This window comes from Apus apus, chromosome 3 (assembly GCF_020740795.1).
Source record: "Apus apus isolate bApuApu2 chromosome 3, bApuApu2.pri.cur, whole genome shotgun sequence".
Lineage (NCBI taxonomy): Eukaryota > Metazoa > Chordata > Aves > Apodiformes > Apodidae > Apus > Apus apus.
In genome coordinates, this window is record NC_067284.1 from 37,260,217 (window position 1) to 37,280,771 (window position 20,555).

The 20,555-nt window shown below is 39.3% G+C and overlaps 1 protein-coding gene across 1 annotated transcript in view; it reads left to right on the forward strand.

Annotated features, from left to right (window-relative positions):
* The window catches only part of THEMIS (thymocyte selection associated), a 75,999-nt gene that overhangs the window by 28,446 nt on the left and 26,998 nt on the right, over positions 1-20,555 (forward strand). The window lies entirely within an intron of this gene.

The window sequence follows — 20,555 nt, forward strand, 5'->3', positions numbered from 1 at the left end:
ATGCTGTGCTTAGCAATAAAGAATTCAGGGGCTGGTTGGTCTGGGAAGGTGGTCATAGCTCCTCGTGGGATGTGGTGAGTGGCTGCTTTTGCATCACTGGTTTTGTTTTGTTTATTTTTTCTCCTCTTTCCTTTGCTTATTAAACTGTCCTTATCTCAATCCACAAGCTTTCTTGCTTTTGGTCTTACTATTCTCTCTCCTGATGAGCTCATCATCTCAATGTCAAGAGGGATGGTGTGAGCAGCTGGGTGAGTGCTTAGTTGCTGACTTGGGTCAATTTAACACAATTTGCTTGCATATATTGGTAAAGAACCAAAGAAAGGCACTTTGGTGGGCTTTAATGAGAGAGACTGTCCAGAAGGTATTTAACTTAGTTTGCAGTTGCTCTTATGTGCAAATTCCGTACAGGAGAAGAAAAAACATTGGAAATAGTTTCAGCTCTCTGCTTGTGATTGTGCTGGACTTTAAATCTAATGTAATACATGAAATTATATTTTGGGAGGTCAGGGACATTTGTTTGTTGTGTTGCTATCAAATTACGGTTCAACTGTAGGCACTCTAGAAGGGGAGGCTTTGTGAGTGCCTCTCCTTGCCTGCTGGAGGTGTTTGTTCCTCCTTTCAGTGCTAATTCCAAGACCACAAGCAGGTCCACAGCTGCACATGGGTCCTGGGAAGCAGTTACTACAGGCCATAGGAGAAATGAATGGGTAAGGCAGATCCCTCAGATAAGGGTAATGTAACAAAAAGCTGTGTAATTTTCTTCTGTCTTTAATTGTACTACAGAAACTTCTCTGCTAGTTTGTACAGTGATCCTCATAACAGCTTCAATAAGCTATCTTGTTAGGCTAGCGAAGACACATGAGAATCCAGTCCCTGGAGCTAACAGACAAGCTGTCAGCCTGGTACTGGCTTGGGGTCCAGAACTGGGGAAGAATTCCCTAAAGCTGTGTTTCTGGTAGACTTGTACCCTTGTCAGGAGGACTCAGACCCCCTGCAGTTACTGATGGCTGTGTATGGAGAGCAACAGGTAGATGCTGATTCTAGGCTAGACTCACCCAGGAGATAATATTTTCCTGAGGTGAGGAGAGAGCAATAAACATAGAAGAGTGAAGAGCTGAGGTTCCTTTGCACATTCATGAATGAGGGTGACCTTAGACTGCAGCTGTCCAGGCAAAGAAACTCATTTAGGCAGACTGTTCCAGAGGACATTTTTTTGTCACATGCTCACTATCAATAAATAATAAAGTGCAGTCAGAATAGAGTTATGCAGATTCATAAGTCTCCTTTCCTGGAAAGGTAAAACAAGTAGAGATCCCTTATTCATAAGATTAAACACCCTGAGCTGGAACATAATTTGTTTAAAGTCAGACAGAATGCTTTATCTCTTCTATCCTGAGCACTGTGAATCCTCTGAGAGGATGTGGATAGTAGTTGATAGGCTCTGCCTTGGCCTCTCTATGCCAGCAGTGGCATAGGAGAGACAGCATTTTCTTCTACATGTATCAGGGACATCTGAGGGTTCAGAAAGCTGGAGATAGTGCCAAAATGATAAATGTCTCCTTTTGCATATTTTGTGACTATGCATAAACATATTTGCATAAATAACAAATGAACATCCTAATGAGCCACACTTAAGCCTGACAAGGTGACAGCCTGGAAGAAGCTTTAGTGCTGCATGAATTGCTACACTCCTCCTGCATGTAGCTCTCTGCTTGGTGCTTAGGGAGCACTGGCTGCTTCCCGGAGGGTGGTGAAGGGCTTCCTTGCCCACCAGTGGGGAAACTCTGCTTGGCTTGGTGCTCCAGGATTAAATGTTGCTGTTCCATGAGTCTACAGAGAATCATAGAATCATAGAATCATAGAATCATAGGGGCTGGAAGGGACCTCAAAAGATCATCCAGTCCAACCCCCCTGCCAGAGCAGGGTCACCTAGAGTACATCACACAGGAAGGCGTCCAGGCGGGTTCTGAATGTCTCCAGCGAAGGAGACTCCACAACCTCTCTGGGCAGCCTGTTCCAGTGCTCTGTCACTCTCACAGTAAAAATTTTTTTTCTGATATTCACCTTAAACTTCCTATGCTCCAATTTGTATCCATTACTCCTTGTCCTATCACTGGTCATCACTGAAAAAAGCTTAACTCCATCTTCTTGACACTCACCCTTTACGTATTTGTAAACAATAGAATCATAGAATCCTAGGGGTTGGAAGGGACCTCAAAAGATCAGGAAGGGACCTTGAAAGATCAAGGTCTAATATCTGACTGTTTCATGCCAATACCTCAGGATGCTCTGTAAGGGTGGGTCACCTCTAGCTACGGCTTGTGCTTTGATTGCCTCTCAGCTCACAGCAAGGCTGCGAGGGCAGAGAGGCTCCAGCTGTCTCTGCCTGCTGTTCCCTGACCTTGGTACAGAACACTAGGGCCAGGAGCAGGACTATACAGTGTATCTTTGACTGTACTTTTGGTCATGTTAATGACTGAATTACGTGAGATTAGCAGCCAGTATGGACTGGGTCCTCAGATGAGTGCAAGAATTGCTTTTGCTTGTGTGCAAGGTGCAGTGCTGAAGAGATATGGATGTTTGCGCAGTTCAACAAAGTCCAGAGCCAACAAATGAATTCTCAAACATAGCATAGCTGCATTAGCCAAGCACTCTGCCTAGTCTCTTCACAGGACTAATTAAGTTGGCTTGGCTCCTGCCGACGCAGCTTGCACTTCCAGAGCCTGGGGATCTCTTCTCTCCTCTCAGCAGTATAATACAGACTTTCCCTTTCCCTCTAATCTGATCATTTCATTTGGGCAAGAAACATTCAGACCACATATATTTGCAATTTGTATTACTTACTAATTGAATAAACAAAGATAAACCCCAAGAGAATATAGGCAAACTAAACAAATGAACAAAATGGTAGGTGTTAAGTGATTAATTAATATGGTATTTCAGATATCAGGTATCTATTTCATAAAAGAATCAATAACAAGTAACAGATATCTATCTAATAACCAATATCACATTTACCCACAAGGATGCCCAACTGAGTACACTGGTGACAAAACAATGATTGTACCCTTGTCTAATGGCAAAATGTGGGATATAAGCAATCATTCACAAGAAATCCACATTTTTCTCACTGGAATAATTAGAATAAAGTCCTCAGGGGGTTCTAACTGTCAGGTTGAATTAAACAGTTTAAGCCAATCAGTTTCTGATTTGTGAGCTTAGCTAGAAAATGAGAATGGCTAATAAAGCCCTGAAAGTTAACGCAACTGATTTGAGAATGGGGTCCTCACTCTCTTGCCAAGTTGTTCTTGGAGAAATTCCTATGGGAGGAACCAGTCAGGACCTCATCTTCTTGAAATTAAAATTAATTTAGAAAGAGCAAACCAGATGTGCCTGTTCTTTTCACAGTTAGAACCACCACAGTGAACATAACATGCCAAGTTGTCACTTAGTAACTCCACAGTAAGATTTCAGGTGGTTTTTAAGAGTCTTGCAAAAAATTTCCTAAAATTTTCTTAGGCTTTTTACCTGCTACCTACTGCTTCCTCCTCTTCAAGGGAATTCAAGCCACAAAAGTTTTCTAGCTTCCTTTTTGCCTATCAGTTTAAGCATCTAATATCCTACAGATTTAAGAAGCTGTTAATATGTCCCTCAGTGGCTTTGTTCTAAGTTGAAACAATCAAAGAAAAGCCTACACCAGATATTGCTAAGTACATGTTAATACTGGGGGAATCGCAATCAAGGAGTGGAAGGTCACAGTTTAGTCCTGTTACTCCTAATACCTTACAGGAACTGAGTTCACTGCTTAGGGAATTAAAAAAGGCAGTATTTGGCTCCTGATAGATTAACTCCATCCAATGCTATTTTCAGTTGTTTGCTTAGGCATATATCTAGCCTACCAACAGTAGAATTAGTAAAATACTCACCAGCTTCAAGTTAGGATTGCTACTAAATACCTTTATGAATGTGGAACAGGAAAATTCAGTTACAGACAGTAATCTGCTTGGCTCTGCCAAGAAAGCTGAAAGAATTCCAGCTTGGGAAACAGGAGTTTAATAAAATATTAAGTATCAAAGCATGATAGTTAATCATAATTCTGTGCTAACGTTCATTATCCTTCAAAAAGTCATTACAGTGTTATGATATCAGGAACTTTCTTGCTTTTTACTTCAAAATTAAAATGAAAGAAAAATTATCACTTCCATCTGGCTTTGCAGTTCTACAAACTCAACTATCCAAATCTGCCATTAACATATTTATCACATCTGTCTTCACAGCAAAATGAAGACTTATCTGGAATTAAATTGATAAGACATAAGCTGCATTTTTCAGTAAATGAGTTTTCCTGCAGTGCCTCTTTTTTTTCCTTCTAACTGTTTCTTTTCTGCTTCCAGAGCATTTTTTCCATGGTTTTAGGGCATTTATAGAGTAGATTAAACACAAATATTTCTGCTGCGTAGCAAGAAACTAACCTTCTCAGCTAAATACATGTTAGAAAATGCATGTAGGACAGCCAGGAAGGAATAAGTAAGAACAGACTTCAAGAATACTGGAAATGAGGGAAGAAGGCATCATACATCAGCAGATGTAAAAATGCGGATACACAAATATAAGAAAGGGTTTTCTCTCTGACAGGAGCAGTGTTGTGGCTGCTGCGGCTGCAGCTGTGCTTTCACTTCCTCTCTTTTTCTCTGTCCCTGTTGAGGAGAAGTTTTCCCTCTCCCTGGTGTCTCACCTTCCATCCTCTCTCTCCACTTCCTTTCCTGTATCCCATGTACTGTTTCTCCCTGACACTTTCCATTAGCTCTCTAAGTCCCTAGCAAATAGCATGGTAAGGCTGGAAGTGCAGCCCTTACAGATTAAAGAACACCCCACATTGTCTTTGAGGCCAAGTCCTTGAAGCCTTTCAGAATCCCACCCCTACCTCAGCCTTGCCTGGTGAGTCAGGCCCTAAATCCCTCCAACTCCTTCTGCTGTATCTTCTTGCTCCTCTGAGCATCATGTCCACACTGTGTCATAGAATTGTTTTCCTCCTAACACCCATCCTGTGCCATGGGTGTCTGATTTCTCCTAGACCCACATCCCTTGGGTCCCCCTGCACTACACTAGTCATTTGCCCTTCAGCTCCCCTCAACTTACATGACCCTGGTTCTCCAGCCCTCTCTCTGCTGCTTTCAGGCAGGCTTGTCTTTTCCTCTTCCTTGTTTCTTCCTAACACATCTGCCTCCTTTGCTCTTCTCTCATGCAGTGGGCTGAAGCTAAGGCCACGGCATTATTGGGTAGGAGCTACAGGGTCATCCCAAGTTACATATGGGTCTTCATCTCCTTCTCCATCATCACCAAACTTCAGCAGAGCATTGTTTTTTAGCTAGGTTTTTAGGAGCAAAACTGAAGCAGGCTGTAGCTGCTAACAAGTGTCAAGCCATCTAATTCTCTTGTAGATTGGACAGCCCAAGCTGAAGGACTTTGTATTGGTGCTCTGTTGCAGAGGTGCTTGTAAATATGTCTATACCTGGGGGTCTCAAAACCATTTTCTGGGAACCCTATATGCATCCTGACACCATACTGGGCTGAAGCTTGCTTTTGTGCCAGCCCACCTCATGTCCCAGGTTTTTCTGCAAAAGAAACCAAGCAATGCTGTCTGGAGAAGCACTCTAATCTGGATGATGGGGGTCAAGGACTGTTGGGTACCCTTTCGATTCTGTATGAACCAACAGGGAGGAGTTAGAAGAGCAGGAAACCCTAAAGCCCCAGCTGATAAATGACTGGAGTTTTCCTTATATTCTCAGTATGGAAAGCTGGCATTAAAACCATTTTCTCTTTTAAACAATACTAAAAGCTTAAAAATTCCACAGAGAAACATCAACTCTGTAGTAGGCATTTACTGTGGATTGATGATACTCTCAATACCAAAACACAGTGGGGAAGACAGCAATGTGCCTGCCAGAAGGACAGGATGTAGATAATTGCCTGAAGAACTAGCAGGGCAATTTAAGGTGTAAGTCTCATTGCAGAAAGCCGTCACTGCTACAGGAAATACTGATACAGCATATGAAATTAAGGAAGGTACAGATGAACATTTGGATATGCTGACTGATGAAAATGCCAACTGGTTAAAAGCAAATTGCTTAATTTAGAGCTAAAAATTAACTACTTGGAGAACAGAGATAAAAGAAATATCAAAATAAAAAGGATGCCTGGAAGAAAAAAAAATGTATCACATGAAAATATGGGACCCTTGATAAGAAAAAGGACAATCCTGCACAGTGTGTGAACAGAAAGCCACTGATGTCAGTGAGGGGAGGACTCGCTGGCATATTTTGTTCTCACCTGCAGAAAGTACAAAACATAGCAAAACACATAATATAACAAAATCACATAACTATGTATAATTATTAAGCGGGACAAAAAAAATATAATAATAAAAAAATCCAGAATTCTAGAAAACACTTTAGCAGAATAACTCTCCAGAAGTATAACTGGGGAGGGAATCTGAAATGGTTTTATTCAGCTGGGGTTCCAAGCAGCCTGTCTTCCCATTATGCTGTTCTCCAGGCAATATTCTATCATTTACCCTTCTCATGGCAAAAAGATTCGAAAACTAAGTTCATGGGTAGTTGGTCAATGAAGTGCTACCTATTACAGGCAGCACTGTAGTCTATTCAGAAGCCACCAAAGAATTTTCTTGTTTAAACTGGCCAGAGATAATGTACACCGCAGTGAGTTTCCATCAGGAAACACAGTCCCTGTACTCCTTCAATTTAGGACAGTGCCTGCCTGGAGCTCCTGAGGCTCCCACAGATATAACTGCTGGAACTACAGGCAGCTGCCAGGCTCTCTGATTCCACCCCTGCCTAAACACCTTCAGGGATTTTTCTGGACTCTGAAGGCCAATTGGCATGAGGTGGCTGATATCTCTGCTAGTAACACTTTCAGCCTCCTTATTTGTGGGGCTGCTTGCAAACTGCATACTAGGAAGGGGCTTTGGTGAGCTCTAAACCCCAGCCCATGCCTGGGAACTGTTTTGGAAAACACTAGTTGACACAGGCTGAAACTGAGCCCAGGGGTGGTTACAGACAATGTTTGACCAACTAGTGTTGATGCAGCCACTGCTGAAAAAAAAAAAAGGAAAAAAAAAAAGAAAAAGAAAAAGAAAAAGGAAAAAGATGCTCCTTAGAGTCTGTAAAGTGTTGTACATGGTCAATGTAAAAGAAAGCTCTGACATTGCCCATTTACATTATTCCTTCATGAAATTCAGGCTTTTTCAGTACTGTCAGAGCAGGGCATCCTGGAAGCAGAAGCATCCCAGAAGGCTGGGATTCTGCTTTGAAATTCATTGCCCCAAGAAATGAAATGAGAAAGTTGCTGTCAATGTGACAGCCAGGTCAAATCCCAAAGGACCTGTAGGCATGACTCACATTTTCCAGAGAGTCCTTGCAGTGAGGAACTGAATGATTATCAGGAAACAGAGAGTGCTGTGAAGAGACTCATCAAATCCATTAAAACTCATAAAGACTCCTGGGCTTTCCCTCTCTGCTTTTTGAATGTGTTAGTCCATAGACATGAAATAAAAATATGATGATAATGAAGTGAATAATGGCATTTATCAATCATTATACAAGGGAGCTTTTAATGTTTGAAATCAAATTTATTTAATTTTTGTACTGAGAAAGTGATTTTCCTTTCCTTATGGATAGAGATGTATAATTTGCACTGAACTTGTCAAGGTGTTTAGCAGCATTATGCTCTTGTTCTAGCTCAGGACATGAAGTAATTTTACTGATAAATATCTTAAATGGCAATATGTTGTGATGCTGTGATTCAGATTTATTTTATTATTTTTTTTAGCAGATAGTAACAAGAGATTTGACGAGGCACAGGGTATTCTATTCTGCTGTGATTCCCGTAGTGCTACTGAAAAATCAGAGCAATGATCCTAGGCTTGCAATGCCTGTAGGCAGTCGTTTGTACCAATGGTCCACCTGAACTAGTGTGATGGTCTTAGTAGAGTGTCGCTTAAGTTGAGTTCCAGATTAAAAAAAAAATTTAAAGGGAAAAGAAAGAAACCCCTTTGCTAGGTTGTGACATGCCATGCACCTCCCTGATGGACAGCACAGGTGACTAAAGACCACTCAGACTCTGTGGTAAATTGGACTCTGGATTAGCTTGAGTTGAAATCTGATTAATAAGACAGGATAAAGCTAGTCCTGAAGTTTCACTTACTTTAATGTTTAAATTTAAGTCTCTTTGAAAAACTAATATTTCATGTGTGAAATCAGGAAACTGTATCTGGGAGCTACTTTTACCAATCCATCTGTTTTGCATAAGTGGTATATGCATGTTCTGCAGTATTAATGAGGAAAAGAGTGGCTGAGTTTGCATGTGAATTGCTCTCATTTGAAGGAAGATGTACTAAGCAACTGAACAGCAACTCTGCAAGAAAATTCTGGCCACATGAGGAATGGGGTTTGCAGCTTAATAGGTCTGGTTGACATTCCCACTTCTGTCTCTTGCTTCTTCAGTGACGCCAGAAAAATCACATAAGTGTCATTGCCTCAAGATACATGAAGAAACTGCTGTGTGTGAAGTGAGAGTGTGGATTTACAGCTCATTAGTTTCCTCATATGAATGCTTAAATCACAGGTAAATGCAAGATACATTGCCTCACTTTCAGTAAGGGTCAAGAGCTACCTCACATTTACTCTGGAGCAATAACCACACAGACAGTTGCCATGGAGTAGTTAATGAGCTGTAAATCCAGGCTCATTTACTTGGTGGAAACTTGTTCCTGTAGCTGCTTCTCCTGTCTCTGAAATGGGACACAATGTTTCATTTTCCAGTCTTGGATATTTAGAGAGACAAGCACCGTTTTTGCATGTATGCAGCATTTTGTGCATTGGCTACTGCAAGAGGAGCAACCATAACAACATCAAAAGAACAACACCAAAATAATAACAATTAAATTCCTGGACACCAGGATGTCACCTTGCTTGAAAGTTTTCAACTGATTGCTAGTTTACAGAAGAGATGCAAAAAGCAGGTGACTTGCCTAGGGCAGCTGGATTCTGAAGTGTAGATAAATGAATAAGGAAGAAACAAAAAAGAAGAGAGGTATGAACTTGCCCCATTTAACACTGCAAGGTGTTAACCTTGAGGCTCATTGTCACCCTTGTAAGCATGGTCTTTTGTTAGCCACTTCATAGTTTATTCTTACTGTAGACATCAGCCTTTGTGCTTCCCTTCTCCATCTCTTGTGGCATATCCAGTGTCCTAAGCCTTGTCTTCACCCATTGGCTTACAGATGGTAGCAGGTAGTTTCAAGACAAGAATGGTTATGGATGGAAACTCAGATGTTTCTCAGACTGCCTCCATAAATTTCCCCATTTTGTGGGACTTTGACAAATGATAACATTAAACTAAAAGTTGCATGTTAAAGGTTAGTTTGTGCAAGCATGCAAGGTGTCAGCAAGGGAAGAAAATGAGGAAACAGACAGCTACAGTATGGGTTATATATATTTTTATATTGATAGATCATATTTGGATAAAAAGTAGTGGGATGTAACTGATGATGCATAAATGAATGCTAGACTAAAAGGCTATTTTTCAGAGTCAGCCCCAGCAGACAGCTTTTACAGCCAAATCACTTACACTGCTTACAGTGATGGAGCAGCATCACCGTTTGGGTGGAAGAGCAGATTAAGGAGGTAAGGCTAGGAAGGTGAAATTGAGACCTAGTGAAACAGAAAAATAGGATATTCAGTTATCCTCTATCAAACTGTGAAATGGGATGGGAAAGCAGAATATATGTAGGATGGAAGGAATTGCATTTTTTTTATAAGTAGGCTTTTTTTTTTTTTGAGAGGGAGGATTTTTATTTCTAAATATGTTCTTTACCCCTTGTGAATATCCTAATTCATAACTATTCTGCTCTCATTGTCTCTCACATAAAAATGAAAAGTAGTGTACTGTAGAAAAAATCTGCTCTGATTGAACAACACACCGTTACTTTAAAATGCATACATACATGGTGGTTAACATGAAATATCTGCTGGTTATCTGCTATTTTACACCTCACTGAACAGAGAGATTGTCGAGGTGTTGGTTTGCCTCCTGCTTATACTCCATACTGTCAACATCTGATGATGTGGACACCCAGGCTACAAACCTCCTACACTATGCTATTCCCTCTCTGTTCTTATGGTTCAAGCAATAGCAATATGGATGCAAAAATAGAGAAGCTAGAAGGAAAAGAGAAACTCAGACCTATAAACAGCAGGCTTAGATTTTGCATATGGCTTTTCGTTAGTTTGCATCTTCAGAAAACACAGAGATAAAATCTTCTTGTGAAATATTGAAAGCACTTTTGCCCCATAGAATGTGGGAGATCTCCCTCTATCCTCCAAAACAGAAAGTAAACCTTATGAATGTCACGAGTTATTGAATAATAATATGCCAGTGGTCTGATGCTGCTATTGTTGAACCTAAATGAAAAACCTTATTAATCATGGATTTGACAGCTCATTCAGTTATAATAATGTTTCCTGTCAATCCAAGTTCTCATTATAATTGGATCTTACTTAGAAAGGAAGATGCTCCATTGACTGCTCAGATGGAGGAAAATGCAGGCTTGAAAATGAAAATATCAGTCTCAATTCTGTTTCCAGAGAGCCTGCTTATGCATGTACAAGCTGGATAACACTTTAATCCTTGCCGTGTGTCACATCTGGGTGTTGCTATAATAAGATTCTCTCACTGACTAGACACTAGATCTAGAGTCATGGCTGAAAAGTAAAACCAGGAAGAGTAAATGAAACTTCTTCTCGGGGATGCTGGTATATCATTACTATGACCTAGTTGCAAAGAATTAACTGAGATAGATGGCTTGTCTACATAAAGAACTGTGCTAGGCTGTGTATTTACAGTTAATTTGGTTTTCTGCATGGCCTCTTTTGTGGTGACTTGGTATGCAGAAAGTAGAAGATATTTCATGTGGCTTTGAGAGAGGATCAAGTTGCTTCAAAGCAAGGCAATTTAGTGAGCTGTAGGAGTGTTTACAAAAAGAGTTAGTGGCAAGGAACTATAAATTCATACCCAAACATACTGAGGCCAGAGACAGGACAAGCAGCTGAGAAGGTAATAAAGGCAGACAAATATTGTGGCTGAGACTGAAAGTACACAGAAAAGCATCTCAAATGAATGTAATTTAGAAGAGGCTTTGGGAGAAATTCTATAAATTACATATTGGACACCCTGGTTCTATGGGTGTAACAGGGAGGTGGTGTGTTTCCATGCAGGCCATAGTTTGTTAAGGACACAGAAGGTTGTATAGAAAGCAGTTTTCTAGGGCAGCTGGAATGGTAATTCCCAGAAAGTGCTCTTGTTCACTGATAAACCAACGTGGTTACAATAAATGGGAGCTTCAAATAGCTTTCTGATGAGTAGTATAATGCCAGCAAACATAGAGACACCAAATTATTTTCCCTGCCTTTTAAGTAGCAAAAAACCTGGTTACATCAGGCCTATGCACAGATCACAAAATTATTACTAACTAGTAAAGAAACTTGTTGTTTATGATACTAATAGTAAACACTCCTTAAAAGAAATCACAGAGGGACCCAGGGAGGTAATTTTTGATGCAACTTGTTTTGAGGAAACCAGAAGTTAGAAAGAATCACCAATCTGCTACAGCAGAAAATAAAAAGAGGCAAAGTAGCTGCTGGGAAGCTGTTGCAGATCGTGTAAAGAGTATGGCAAGTCACCTTGCAGCTCTCGTGTTGGGTACACGTGCCTGACTGATTAACTGATGGACAAGCAAATTTATGTCAGCCTCAAGCAGCTACCAGTGCTCCTCTCCTAAACACAGGATTTAGGGTCACTGCTGCGCTGGGATATCAGAGCCATTTGAATATTTGTAGCAATGCCAATGAATGTTTTCCTAATATGTCCCAAGAGCTTTTTATTAATGACATCACATACAGGTGTAGTGGTGCAAGAAGGCAAGTACTCCTAACTGCAACAAACCAGTCTTCCTTAATGTACTTGTTGAGAAAGATCTTCCTAAGAAACTAAATAATAAGCAATAGTATTCTGATGCAGATTTTGTGATACACTAAGCATTCGATAAAACTATTAACATCTGATAGGCTTTGTGTTTGAAAAAAATATATAAATTTAATTATTTAATTCTCAGTCTTCACCCAAAACATAGACAAAATTTAGGAATATCTAGTATTTTGTGAATTAATATGCCATTTTTGGAGCTTGATGTGCAGTGATAGACGAAATACCCGTTTTTCAGAGTACACATGTGCTTTACCTTGTAAGGTTTGTATAATTTTAATTTAATGGAATCCTTTGTGTGAGTGTAAGGGCTTACTGTTTGTGTGCTTGATCCTACAGCAGATATACACACTGGAAAGAAAGAGCAAGCAATCTTTTCTCCCTCAGTGACTCAACCATATGAGGCACAGAAGGGAGAATAGGCTGCAACCCATACTGGAATTTAGTAGCTGTACTGAGACAATATGCTTTCTTCTATTATTTGTCTTCAGTCATTGCTGCTCAGAGCTATCTTTTACTTTGCTTTGTGCCAAGCAAAGACAACTTAGTCTTTACTGAGATTGGAGTGCACAGAAGAAATAAAAATAAGGGTAAGAGTGAAAGTGCTGCAAATGAAAACAGGGATAAAACACCAAGAGAAAGAGGCAAGTGTTTGTTTTGGTTTTGTTGTTGTCCATTCATTTTTAAAGTTTTATGCATTAATAGCTGACTGATTTCTCATCTCTGAATAAATAAATAGAAGTCAAGATTTGTTTTGGGTGAAGAGTTGATATCAAAGGGGATTTCTTATATTGTTAAAGTGCAAAAATAATCCAGTCATGAACCAGAAGTCGTCATATACCTCTTTAACCACTCACCCAGTGTAAATTCATGGAGGTTATGCAATGCTTTGTAAGGTGCCTATTACCATAAAACCCCCATAAAATTTGCCGCTATGTAATTTGTATGGTGGAATAATATTTCAAGCGATAGTTTTCACAATATATAACTTGATCAGTGGTTGTTGAATGCATACAATTAATATTTATATTTATGGGTTATCTGTGAAAAGGTCAAGTAGGAGACATTCTAATCCATGTTTTCAATTTGTGATTATATGTTTAGAGCAATAAATCATAGCAGCTTTCAAAAATAACAACAGCCACAATAATATATGACTCTAAAATTTCTATGGACTGTAGATTAAACTTTGTTTCTCCTGAGCACCTAAACATATTTGCTTTATTTGTTGGTTGTGATCTCTTATGTAATTAGAAAAAGATATTTGATACTTAAAGGCATAAAACAATATGTTAACAATTTCATATTAATGGGAACTTCCAGCTTATTTCAAAAGACACACTGCCAAGCAATGACATAATGTTTTTCATAACTTTTTCAAATTTAAATACAGTTTCAAATGTACAAATATAATTAATATTTACAGTTTTCAAATTTAAATATAAATTTTCACCCTGACTGCAGGTACAGCACAGTTGTAATAACACAGCAGTCTGTAACACTAATTTGTTGATTTACAAACTCCTTTACAAATGTTCTGCATGCTTATATATTGTATGCACACCTAACCAAAATGTTGTGCTTGGGTTCATCTCAACATGTAATGTCTGTCATTCTGATGTAAGCACGAAGAAACCTCTGATATGAAACTGTCTGTTGGAGCAGTGGTTTTTGGAGCTGACACCATTCACTAGGCAGTACCAAATTGTTTGCTTTCTAAAACACATACTATAAGCACTCTTTTGACTGCTCTGTTGTTTGTCTAGCTGCTATATTTTGATGCCTATATTCTGTCTTAGGCTGTCTGTGGTTGGACAGATGGATCTTACAGGACACATGCAGACTTGGTTTAAGGAAATACAGGTCCATTGGCTTTAATAGAGTTGAAACTTCTTCCAAGAAGTCTGAATTTGGAAAATTTGTTTTGGGAGAGGAAGATGGTGTATGTGTTTCTTCAGAGATGGGCCCAAGTGCTGCAGTGACCAACAGGCTGGAACAGCCCAGATCCAGAGAATCACAGAAGCATAGAAGGGTAGGGGTTGGAAGGCACCTCTGAAGATCATCTAGTCCAACCTCTCCTGCAAAGCAGGTTCACCCAGAGCACCTCTGCTTAGGTGGCCATGCAAGTGCTACATCTCTAAGCTCCCATTATGGCCTGTACTGCCAGTGATGCCTAGAGAGCCAAGTAGATGCTTGGTGGTTGACGGAATCACTTTTTATCTATACTGGTGAGGTTCCCTGACTGTAGTCAGAGCAAGGACATGTAGAGCATATAGAGTGGTACATGTAGTTTTGTATCTTTTTTTGCCTTGATCTGGAGCTGAACTCCACCCATGGCATTAGCAATTAACCCTAACTGAACGATAGGCATGTCTTTTCTGTGTTAGAGCTGTGGTTAGTGCATTCACGTAGGAAAAAGTTCACTAACTTATGGCTCCTGGTATGCACAAGGTCCATCAGCAGTTCAAGCAAAGCCCTAATGCCATTGCTGCGTTCACTTGGACACTGCAGGGTTGTGTGGGTACAAGGTCTGAGGAATTAGGTGAAACCTGGGTTCAAAAGTACTTAGGCAGATAAGGATGAGGCTTAGCCATCCCTGTGTCATCCAGGAACCTGCAACACACCCATATGTAGAGGAAAAATCATATTCTCAGAGGACTATTAATCCCTAGCCTATGAGCTGCTCTAGCGTCTTGCTTTTTTGGCTCTCCCAGGTATGTGGCATGTGTCTTAGTCTCTCAGCCTGGTGCAGGAATCTCATGGGGTGTGGAAGTTTGGTCTTATGTGTGTTGAGGATGAAGTTCATTCCTGCACAGAAACAGGCATAAACATAATATAATTTACAAGTAGATCCTCAAAATAAAGGTTTGAAGATCCATGCTTTCCTGGTGGGTGCATTTCCTTCCTACTGAAGTGAGAAGGTGCTCAGTGAAAATGTGTAACTAAGCATGTAATGGAATTATTTACTAGGGCTGAAAAACTTTTGTATTTCTCAGGTTTGTTTTTCTTAAACAAAATAAAAGGATGTCATGCCAGTTCTCTTTGGAAAAATAGATAAAGTAAGAATTCAAATGTAAGCTAGTACTCCTGCTTCCAAAACTCTTGCAGTGGTTGTAACTGAAGGTCACACTGCATCGTAGGATGTCTAACAGATCTTTGTTTTCATCCACTACTTCAGTTTTGTAGCATTTTTTAAAACAGGAACTAGGGGCACAGGTGACAAGGTCCATGCGTGTTTCAAAGGCATAAGAATCACTGACCACTCAGAAGTAGAAGTGACAGCTGGGGGTTTTGCTGCTTTTTTTTTTTTTTTTTTTCCTGCTTGTTTTTTTTTTTTTCCCAAACTCTTATTTAAAACAGGTTTTGTTTGCCTAGCAGTGGAAGTTTGAAGCAGTTTGAAGTCTTGAAGTTCTTGAAGAGTGTCCTTTTCCCCCCTGCAAATGTGCACACACACAGTAAGTCAGAAAAGATGAAAACTTTGACAGTCTAAGCCTGCAGCATGGCCCATGCTTTTCTTAGAACAAGAGAAAGTATAGGGATTTCTGAAGACTTCATCTTCACTGCTGGTGAATAAAGTACCAGCTTGAATTATAAAACAAAACAAAACAGTTCCAGTAAGTTCTTTATACATTTGTTGTGACAAATAGAATTTTAATTACATGATTTTACACTTGAAAAATCCATTTACATTGAAAGAATTGTGTGTGGTTTGTACTCCTGACATAAATTTTCATTCCTATATACTGAAACATTGCACTTGTCAATGTGTCTGTTCAGCTTCCATTTCAGGTATAAGACAGTATCCACATCATGATTTTCTACCCCTCAGTAGTACATAAACTGTAATAATTTGCTAAAATTCTGACCCACACATATAAGATTGTATAACTGAATAGCTTCTCTTCCTTTCTCCCTTTCCCTCACCCTCTCCCTCTCCTTCCTCACTGGGTATTGCCAAATACAGCATGACAGAAGTACCAAATTCTTTAGCTTTCCTTTTCTTTTTGAATATTATCAATCCATTTCATTCATGCTTTTTACCCAAGCATCTCACTGTATTGAACTTCTGTCCCAGATAATTTTCAACGGTAGATAAAAGAAATCATCCACATAATAATTTTGTGCTGAAATTCTTTTTTTGTTCAGTATTTAGTAGATGTCTCCCCAGCAACTAATCACAGAGAGTCCATATTTTCATTAATAGGTGCAACAAAGTAAATTCATTTCTCTTTCATGTTACTTTCTGATCTTTATTTCACTAACATTTCTCTTTCATCTGGAAGATGCATGTGAATAGATTTAATTTACAGAGAATTATGTCTTACAAAACACCTCACCTTGTTGGGAACCCTCGCCTAAAGCCTAGTAAGTTGGGTTTTTCTATTAATTTACCTGAAATGGTCATAGCCTACAGACTGAGACACACAACACAACCACTAAGATCATTTTTATGCACCCATCATTGCATTACATTTAAAAGCTTACTCACTTATGGAAACATGCCATCTCTATTGTTTCAAACGACACTTCTGTGGAGGAAGAAATCAAACTCAGAAAAAGCAACTTCATGTTAGAATTTGACTCACTTCTGCCTAGTCTAGTAATAAATGCAATATTCATCTGTAAAAAAGTTTTTTAGCCAATTAACCTGTGTTCTACACTTTACAATAAACAAGGGCATATAAAATCCCCATTTAATAAATTGATCAGTCTGGGAAAACATCACTGTCACTCAACTTGCAGAACATGACTGATGACTAAAATGTTCCTAGTGAAGTGTATAGGTTCAGAGGACAAAGCACTTGCTAATGCTTCTGTTCAGTGCACTACCTAGTCTCCTGCTATCACAAATCTTCTTCTCTTAAAATAATGAAATGTATATTTTTTAACATCACATACTTCTTTCTTTTTTTTTTTTTTTAATTGCTTTTTGTGGATCCATTTGAATATATTATTTGAGAAGAGAGAAAGGATCACCAGTATTTTGAAAGAAATAGTTAGTGGTGAGAAATAGGAGCATAGTTGTTGACTTCTCAACATTTCCAAAGAACATTTCACAAGTGAACTATCTTCATGCATATGAGCAAGTAAAAGTACCATTACCTAGTGTCTCCTGAGAAGAAAAAAAACAACAAAATCAGTATTTTATCACCTTTGAAGGGTCATAAATGTATCCCTGGAAGATGAATAGCCTAGTTGTATTCCCTCTGTTATAAGGGATCATAACCGGTTGCAATAAAGTACAAATGCTTTGGCTCCATGTTGGCTCCATGAATGCAGCCATGTTGTTGAGTCCAGTGATCTTGATGTCTCTTGCCTTGGACTCTCTTCTCTAAGAGTTTAGAGGCATGATTCATTCTGGCTATAATTCGGACTACTTTAATTTTTTTCTGGACAAGGGTTTAAATTCCATTACACTCTTTTGTGACTGATATATATTCAGAAAAGAAATTACATAATCTGTGGATACTAACAGCACATACCAGTGGTGTGAGGCATGTGCCTATGCCTATTCTCTTGCTGTTGTTTCTCTTTAGAAAGATTTACTTTCTCCACTAAGAGGCATGAAAGATCAGATAATACACTGGCTCAAACAACAATATCAAGGGATTTTTTTTCTTTAAATATGATAATATCTGATTTTTTATTACCATTTTCCCTGCTGGCATTTGTGGCCGTTAAGGCCAAAACCACAGAGGTTTTATGTGAGCAGTCTAAAAGTTTTGGTTATTCCCTTCCTCTACGTGGCTCATCTTTGGATTTCCTCTTCTTGAGAACTGAAAAGTCTTTCCCCATTTCTTCAGGAATCTATAGAACGGTTCTCCAGATCTACATATGTTGTAAAATCATTAAGTCACAGCAGATGCCCAGAGGATTAATAATTTAAATAAAACCAATCAAGGCTAAGTTGGTGGTTTACAGTAAAAAAATGTCTTTTCCACTTGATATTTCCCCTTCTGGTGCATAAATTATTCCTCCAGCATTAGCAGACCTATGCTAATTTATACCACAGAGGACTTGGTCTCAAAAGTTGAATTTAGATGACAATGCTGAAGTGCAGGGATTTGTCACTTTAATTTGTATGTAAAGTACCAGGCACTCTAGTAGTGGTGTGTCATTAAATTGTTTCTAGAAAAGAAATTACCATTTGGAGGGTTTGCCCTTGGGTGAAATTCTATCATTTGTATGACTTAAGACAGATGCAATGAGTTAATCTGAACAGCTCCTCCTCACTTGCCTAATACTGTTCTCTCTCCTAACATCCGTCTCTCCTCTGCTACCCATGCCTTCTTCAGTACATCTGACTGAAGTAAATACATCCTTGGACGGTAGCTCACGTACTTCATTGCAATGTTCCCTCTGCTCTGAAGGGCCTTCGCAAAAAAAGAGGTAGTAGGGCATAAAAGTTGTCAGTGTCAGCTATAGCTCCTGGGGCAGCTAAAAGCTGGATGATAAGAAACCTGTTTTAAGCCATCAAAGCTCCCTCTTTCTCAGCTGTAAACTTTTGGTTCCACAGAACAGAATTTCACCCTAAGGGTTTTGACTAAATAGTGATGGATTTGGCAACAGTCTCACCTGCAAACTGGACAAGTAACCATAAATGGGGCACTTCATTTCAGAGGAACCATGCAATTAACACAGCTGATGTGCTTCTGCTTTTTAGGTGTCATGTTAGTAATTTCGTAAAGGCTGTGAGCTGTTTTCAGCAGTCAGTTTTCTCCTCAGCATTAAAAGTTGCAGTATTTGCCTTTGTGGTACCTGAGACATATTTCTGTGTAGCCCTGGTCCAGCTCTGATGCTACCATTCTTGCACGTTAGCCTTTCCTTCTGACAAAATTAATTTGGACTAAGCAGCACAGCCATGTATGTATGTATGTAAATGCTGCTAGGTATGAGAGAGGGCTGACCTGTTTGCATACAGCAGAGATGATCCTTGCTGAAAGAGGTTGCCATCTAAAAAAAGAAAAAAGTCTCAAGAAAAAGAAATGTATCAAGGTAAAGGCTGGTCTTATAGTTGATGTAACTGAAATGGAAAGCTTGTGTGGCCTTTAAAAACATTATGAGCAGTGGGGGAGCCTATAAACTGAATCTAATCTCGATACTCATCAATGGTTACCTGCATTACAGTCCAGTGGAATACTGTGTACTGCATTCTGCTTTCTGTTTTGTGTAAGTCAGGTCCCTGTGGTGTCTCAGATAACACTGTAGTTGGTTGGTAATTATTGTCATGGTGACCAGAATATACAGTGAACTCTTTGTTTTGAGGAATCACTTTTTTCTCAGAGCTTTTAATATATTTGGGTTCAGATAAACACACTTCTGCAAGGACACCTTTTTCTTTTTTTTTTTTTTTTTTTGTGAAAGGCAAGTCAATTGCTGGACACAGGGTTCTTTCAATTGTATGTACAGAAACTAAAATGTTTTTAAAACATTTAAAACTTTTTTTTTTTTAAAAAAAACCAAACCCTGACATTCTGACCTCAGCTTTATTTAGAAGGTTTCCAACATTCTGCATTCAAAATATGTATATTTTATAAATACATAGATGTGTGTGCATATGTCTACTTTGTCAACACAAATGAACTAAGGCAGGCTTGATACATTTTTTGTTAGTATTTTCCATGTTAGTATTGGCTAAACAAGAGGACTGTATAAGGGTAACATAAAAGAGATGAGAACAAAAGACTACTGCTAGCTATAAGTATCCTGGGGTGGTATTTAATACTATTGCAGCTGTCTGTATCTTCAGTTTCTAGGCAGCTGGAGGGCTTCACACACCTGGGGACTTGCCTTGGCCAATCACTAGAAAATAAGAGTGGGATATTTGGATGAAATGAAATTCCACTAGGAAATGGTGCTATGGTAAAAATCCCTTTCATGGATATTTACAGTCACTGTATCACCTACAGGCCCATGTAGAGGGAGGGTCTTGCGTTCTCTGAGCCCTGCAGAAACCTGCAGTGAGTGGCAGTCTCAGCAGACATCCCTATGCTCTAAATAGATAGAGAACGCATGGCAGAGGAAACAGACAGCAGATGACTTGCCTGCAGTCACTCAGCAGGTTAGTGCCTATGTTTCTTGGCTAGCAGACCTGTTTTGCCCTGAACTAAGTATTTTTATCTGCAGTTTTTGGGGAGAAAAATAGACTGAGATACCAGATACAAAATTTGTCAAACTGTCAGCCTACAAATTGCATTCACACCAACCATAATGTTTTTTAAGTCAACAGGTTGGATTAATGCTGTCTTTGGAAGGATGCACTTGTCATGAGAGTGTGATGTGTCCCTGTACACCTGCATCAAACCCTAGTAAGAAGTTGTGAGTTAGTATTGTGAAATACTATTAGGTATTATTTTGGCAAAATGGTCCTGAACTAGTTGATCATCACCAGACAGCTTTTCTTGAATAACACCCATTTTTGTACTGATAGCAAGAATAAATTTGCCACCTTACTGTTCTGGAAGCCCCTCCTCTTCCCCTCTTTATGGCGGAAA